The sequence below is a fragment of the Humulus lupulus genome, chromosome 6 (genome assembly GCF_963169125.1).
Source record: "Humulus lupulus chromosome 6, drHumLupu1.1, whole genome shotgun sequence".
Classification (NCBI taxonomy): Eukaryota; Viridiplantae; Streptophyta; class Magnoliopsida; order Rosales; family Cannabaceae; genus Humulus; species Humulus lupulus.
This window is the reverse complement of record NC_084798.1, coordinates 1806440-1813265: the sequence shown is the minus strand read 5'-3', so window position 1 is coordinate 1813265 and position 6826 is coordinate 1806440. Positions and strand designations below refer to the sequence as shown.

At 43.2% G+C, this 6826-nt stretch overlaps 1 long non-coding RNA gene across 1 annotated transcript; it reads right to left on the bottom strand.

Moving 5' to 3' along the window:
* Nucleotides 1-4029: 4029 nt before the first annotated feature.
* LOC133781376 (uncharacterized) lies at nucleotides 4030-6620 on the bottom strand. Its single transcript, XR_009870071.1, has 2 exons — nucleotides 6331-6620; nucleotides 4030-5681 (listed from the first exon to the last, which is right to left on the bottom strand). It is a non-coding gene; the product is annotated as an uncharacterized LOC133781376 (long non-coding RNA).
* Nucleotides 6621-6826: the final 206 nt, after the last annotated feature.

The window sequence follows — 6826 nt, the reverse complement described above, 5'->3', positions numbered from 1 at the left end:
CTTTCATTCGACATTTTTCAAACCTCTTTTCCTCTTTCCTCTCCATACCCCAGAAGAACGAAACCCTTGACTCTGTTGTTGCCATTTTCATCATTCAAGAAGCTCAGGCGCACGGATTTCTCCGAAGCTTTGGAAGCTACTACACCGACGAAGCTCCTATCAACGCAACACTCTCGTCCACCTCCCAGTCTTACACAGTAAGTTTCCTGACCCTGCGTACTTTGATAACATGCTACTGTAGCTTAGGTAAAAAAATTTTACTGTAGCCGCATGCAAGGGTTTTCTGGGTTATGTGGATATGGAGGGTGACAGCCCTTTTTAGGTAAGGGTATATTCGTTGTAGGAAATCGCTTTAGAGTAAGGGTTGCAGGATACTTTTTCTGGGGAAAATTTCTGGGTAGGAGTTTTGGGAATTTTGGGTGCAAAACCGGGTAGCTTAGGGAACATGCCTCATAAGCAGTTTTGTAATTTTCTGCCTATTGAAACTTTCCCCCCAAGGCAAATTCTATTCTGAACCCCCTGACACACGAATTCCGAGTAATCTGGGATCTGTTGGGAGTATACGCGCGTGTTCATTGAACCGCGTGGTTCCACTCTCCACGAGCTGGGCTTACCTCAGCTCGTGCAAATAATAATTGCTTCTTCCTCCTGCTTGGGTCGCCTTTTCTAAAGTGTTTTCTTTTGTTCGCTAGGCGACCAGATGGCTCCAAAAAAGAACCTCCCTCAGAAGAACGTTGGAAGCTCGGCCTCCCAGTAGGAAAAAGGAAAGGCAGTGATGCCCAGCTCCCCGATCCCCCGCTTCGGGCCGGCTGTGGAGAAGGAGATCGAGGTGGCCCTCGACGCATTCTTTGAGGCGGAGAGAATCGTCTCAAAGATAACCGATCAGACGAGGATCAACAAACTCTTTCTCACCCACAACACTGCACTGGGGAAAGCCTCCGTTATTTCCCGACCTGCCTCGGACGGCGAGCGGAGCTGCGCGCCGCTCGATGAATCGTTCGCGGCCTGGAGCGGTGAACACTTCAAGGCAGGGGCCTTCCTTCCCCTGGATCAGTACTTCGCTGATTTTCTGAACTACGTGGCGTTGGCCCCATTTCAGCTCCCCCCCAACTCCTACCGTCTGCTGGCAGGGTTGAGGTACTTATTCAAGAAGCACGAGTGGGAGGTCCCCACTCCTGCTGATATTTTATATTTCTTTTGCCTCAAAACCAGCCCGGACCAGCGGGGGCGAGGTGACGGGTTTTACTATTTAACCCATTTTCCCAATACGGCGGCGATCATCGAGCTGCCCAGCCACCCTAATGACTTCAAGGACCAGTTCTTCATGTCAACTGGGTTCCAGAACTGCGAGCACCACTATTTCAATCGTCCTCGTAAGTGATCCCTGTTCTTAGCTCGCCCTTTAAGTGATTTTATTTTAGCTCCTCTCGTATTCCACTCTGATTCCAGCTAATCTTGCAGCCATCTACGCGAGGACCGAAAAGTCTGTGACCCTCGGGGGCCAATATGAAACACTAGCGGGCTTGCCCCCCAGTGAGAAGGACTATCGCGTGCTCGTGACGGATGAGACGATGGTGTTCTGCAAAATGATTTTCCCAAATCAGACCCTGAACCTGAAGAGGCCCCGGGGGCCACCCCCAGCCCGCGACAACAGACCTGTCATCGTGGAGGAGGTCGCGGGAGAGGAAGACGAGGAGGACGAGGCGGCTGAAGTTCCGCTCGTGAGGAACAGGAAGAGGACCTTGGAGGTCGCCCAGAGGATGGGCGAGGAGAGGATCCAATCCGGAGCAGCCGCGGGTCCTTCTGGCCAAGGTAACACTTACTTGTTTAAGAGTCTAGATAGGGCCACTGCAGACCCCCGGCTGGTTAGGTTCAATCCTAGGCAGATCGTCCATCGTCACCGAAGAGATCCGGACCTGAACACACTCCTGCTCCATTGTGTTGACCAGCTCGTGCTGGATCACCAAGAGAGCCGGCCTAGGGGTACCGTAGTAGTAGATAACACCCTAGCTTTTAGGTCGATCCTATTCGAGGTGTATGGGACCAACCTACGCACATGGCCATCACTCCAGAGGGGTATCTATGCTCCGGGGCTTAGGCAGTATGTAGAAGAATCTAGCCCTAAGTCAGAACCGGACCTAGAACCTGCGCCAGTTCGTGAAATAATCGTCTTAGGTTCTTCCAGCTCGGGGGGTAGGGCTTCGTTAGTATTCATATACTTTTTTAGCTTTAACCTTTTGTCTTTATCTCTGTATGATTGCTAACTTGTAATAACCATGTTTTTTGTTTGACATAAGAGATGTCTCAGCCTGAGGATAGCTTGCGGGGCGTAGTCTTCGGGGGGAACCCCCCAGCCGGGCCAAGACAGAAAAGGCTCCAGGGTTCCAAGAGCTCTGCTGGGGTCTCCACTAAATCTCCGGCAAAGGAGAAGGAGAAAACCCCGTCAGCCCAGGTCGTGGGGGCGATCCTTCCTGCTGCCGGAGCAGGACAAATGCCTCCACCACCTCAGCGGGTTCCGCCTGCCACCCAGGACGTAGGAATGGAGATCGAGACTCCGTCTGTGGCGGCCTCCGATGTACGCATCCCGGTCAATCCCCAGGACCTGGAGAGGATCCCAGAGGCCTTCTGGGGAACGGTGTACGAATCGGCGAACTACGCCGTTAGCCATATCTACAAGTTCACCGAGAAGGAACTCCGGACTATTGAGACGATGAGCCCGGTTGACGTTATGGACTCTTCAATGAGCATGACCCTAACGGTAAGTTGCCCTACTCTTTTAAAGCTTTTACCATTACACTACCTTATTTTTCCTCTGAGTAACCTTATCTTTCTTTTCTCGCAGGGTGTCGTCGCCCTTCACCAAAGCATCATCAGGGCCAGAACTCAGCTCGATGACATGAGGACCGAGCACCAAGCCACCCTTCAGGAGGTTAAGTCGACTAAGGATGCCTTGGCGACCTCGAAGGTCGAGTTGGAGAAGACCCAGGTCGACTTGGAGAAGACCCGCCTCAAGGTCCAGGATCTCGAGACCTCCCTTGCCACCTCGCAGGCAGACCTCGAGGCAGCGAAGACTGAGATCCAGGCCGCCCAGGCCGCCCTGGAGGCCGAACGGACCGTCTCGGAGCAGTCCATGCAGGATCTGTTCTATCACTGTTGGGCCTACAATCCGGAGGCTAACTTCTCTTTCATGCCACCGGATCTCTGGGCGCGCTTGCTGGTGAAGTTCCAAGCTCGCCTCAACAGAGAGGCGCCTCCTTCGGAGACTGGGGAAGCCTCTGGTGCGGCGGAGCAGGGTGAAACGGCGACCTCCAAAGGGCCAACTGACGGAGCTTAGGGTGCTTTTTCTCTTCGTCTCTTTTTTTTTTTTATATATTTTGAAGTATTCTTTGTAACCTTTGCATGAGGTGTTTTTACCTCGAAACAATTTGCCTTGCACCTTTAACTTATATTTTTTTCATGCTTTTGGCTACAATATATATCTTTTTGATACACTTAGTTAGTGTTAACCACTATTTATATCTCGAGCTCTTTGAAAAGAACAGCGAACGATAAATAGATTTATATCAACGTCTAAGTTTTATGACCCAGTTAAAACCAGGAACTTATTTAGAAAACTTAGTTTGTGTTAACTTTTATCCGTATCTCGAGCTCTTTTAGAAGAACAACGAAACATGAATTTAAATCAACTTCTAAGTTTTATGACCCAGTTAAAACCAGGAACTTATTTAGAAAACTTAGTTTGTGTTAACTTTTATCCGTATCTCGAGCTCTTTTAGAAGAACAACGAAACATGGATTTAAATCAACTTCTAAGTTTTATGACCCAGTTAAAACCAGGAACTTATTTAGAAAACTTAGTTTGTGTTAACTTTTATCCGTATCTCGAGCTCTTTTAGAAGAACAAGGAGAAATAGATTTAAATTAACTTCTAAGTTTTATGACCCAGTTAAAACCAGGAACTTATTTAGAAAACTTAGTTTGTGTTAACTTTTATCCGTATCTCGAGCTCTTTACGAAGAACAAGGAAAAATAGATTTAAATTAACTTCTAAGTTTTATGACCCGGTTAAAACCAGGATATGACTTAGTTAGTGCTAATCCTTATCCATATCTCGAGCTCTTTCAGAAGAGCAACGATCCATAGATAGGGATCAACATATAAGTCGTTAAGGAGACCTGGTTATATCCAGGTACCATATGCCCCCCAAGTAACTGGGAAAGGGTCTTTCGTGGTTACTTTAAGATTACACTTGCAAAAATGCGTAAAAGCTAATTTTTATTGATACATAAAAAGTGGCCTTTCAAGCCTTACAAGTGGATCATTGATAATATCTCTTTAAGTGGACGGCGTTCCAAGTTCGCGGGACCGCCCCTCCATCAAGTCGAGCTAGCTTATAAGTTCCCTCCTTGATGACTTCGATGACCTGGTATGGTCCTTCCCAGTTTAGGCCCAAAACTCCATCTTTGGGATCTTTCCCGGCCAGGAAAACTCTCCTTAGGACCAAGTCGCCAACGCTAAAGGCGCGTTTTCTGACTTTAGAGATGAAGTAGCGAGTGATCTTCTGCTGATAATGGGCGAGCTGGAGTTGCGAATCCTCCCGCCTTTCGTCAACCAGATCGAGGGAATGGCATAGGAGCTCATGGTTCCGATCCTGGTCGGAAGACTGGACTCTATGTGACAGAACCTTAACTTCCACGGGGAGGACTGCTTCTGTAACGACCTCCTTTCTTAACATACATATATATAGAGTAAAAACAAATTTTAACCTAAATATGACAATACTGAAATTCTGAATTTACAAAAACTTTATTAAACAATACATAAATAATGTTTATAACCTTAACCACACAATACTCACAACTAGATAAAAAATTTATCTCACATACAAATCTTAATACTTTTATAAATCATTTTCGTGGCGTTACTACACCTTAACGTAGAAATGAAAATGTATCCAACTGATAAATTGAAAAGCTTTATGTAAATTACAAAGTTCATGAAATACTTTTTAAAGCTTTAAGTAAATGATAAAGTTCACAAAATACTTTTAATGAAATATAATAAAACCAAGTTTCTTGTTTATTTATAAAATAGCATAGCAGAACTCCACTCCCTTCAGGTCAGCCCCATATGTACAGTCATGTTGGCCCCACGTATACTCATCAACAATTTATATTTGGGGTCTCTTACCTACAATACAAAACATTAACTGATGAGCTAAGGCTCAGTAAGCAGAATAACTACCTCATATGCATTAAAATAAACGTGCAACATGCTATGTATTCTCTTTCTTTCACTTTCCTTTCTTTTGGGCCCTAGAGGATGCTGCTGCCGGCATTACATAGGGAATCATATTCCCACCTGAACATAAACATGATAATAGGGAATTTCTCCCTCATAAACATTCATTATATAGGGACGTACATCTCCCTCCTTACTTATTTGGGACGTAGGTCTCCCAAGCAGCACCTTTACTTTAACGCTTTCAATAACTTGTCTGTGAACATCAAGCATGCTTATGCATAATAAATATAACATTCTTGAAAATAACTTATGCATAACAACATGGCAGGATAACATATAAAGCATATAAATGCACATAAGACACATAAAAGACTTGTATTGTAGATGAGGATTCTACTTACCTTGCGTCTTGATAAAACAATCGAAATTGTTAGCTTCCTGATAAAAACACAAACTATTAAATTACATAAAATCTACATTATGAAATGTTAGCTTAATATTGTTATTATCCCATTTTTCCTGTTTTAGTGCTTATTTTATGTCCAGGCGTATGGTCATACTATAGTTGTCCATGACAAGGTCCTGATCTAAAAGTCGTGGTTATGGTCATACTGAAAAGTCCAGGTCATAATACTTGTCCATAATAATAGGGAATAAGGTCATAAGAGTCCATAATAATAGTCCAAAGTATGACCATAGCCTATATAAGTTTACTATTATAAGGATACATAAAAAAATAGTTCATATTTCAATTTTGGCATTTGTAAAATATGACGACATGGTAAAATAATCCATATATAAATTTTAGCATTTTAATGTCATAGTAAAGTAATCTATATAAATTTTGGCATTATAATGGCATGGTAACATAATCCATATATAAATTATAACGGCATAGTAAATTAATCTATATATAAATTTTTGCATTATAACGGCATAGTAAAATAATCTATATATAAATTTTGGCATTATAACGGCATAGTAAATTAATCTATATATAAATTTTTGCATTATAACGGCATAGTAAAATAATTTATACATATATAATAACTAAATAACTGAAAAGAAAGGCTCGGGAAGAGCTTACCTAAAAGGCTAGCGTTATGGACAGAACTTCGCCTAGATCTCCGAGGTTTAGAACTTTAGAAGGATGTTAAGAATATTTTTGGGTAGAGTAAGAGAAAGGAAATGAGGTTTTTTGTGATTTCAAGATGAGTTTTGGAAGGGCTATTTATAGGAAAAACTTGGGATACTATTCTAATAAAATATTAAAAATAATAAGCATAGTGGAATAATAACATATTCAAAATATCAAGCATAGTAATTTGCTTAAGTCATCAATGTGTCACTACTGCATCAACATGTGGAACCCATGGGGTGGACCCCGCTGTGGGACCCATGTGGACCCTACTGTGGGACCCTTGCGGACCACACTGTGGGACCCACTATGAATAGTACCTGGTGAATAGTAAAAAATGAAAATTTCCCAATCTTCTTATATTACTTAGTCTAGCATTTTTGACTCACAAACTTTTCTGAAAAAGTTTCTCTAACACCCATAAATTGATTATTCCCACCTATTG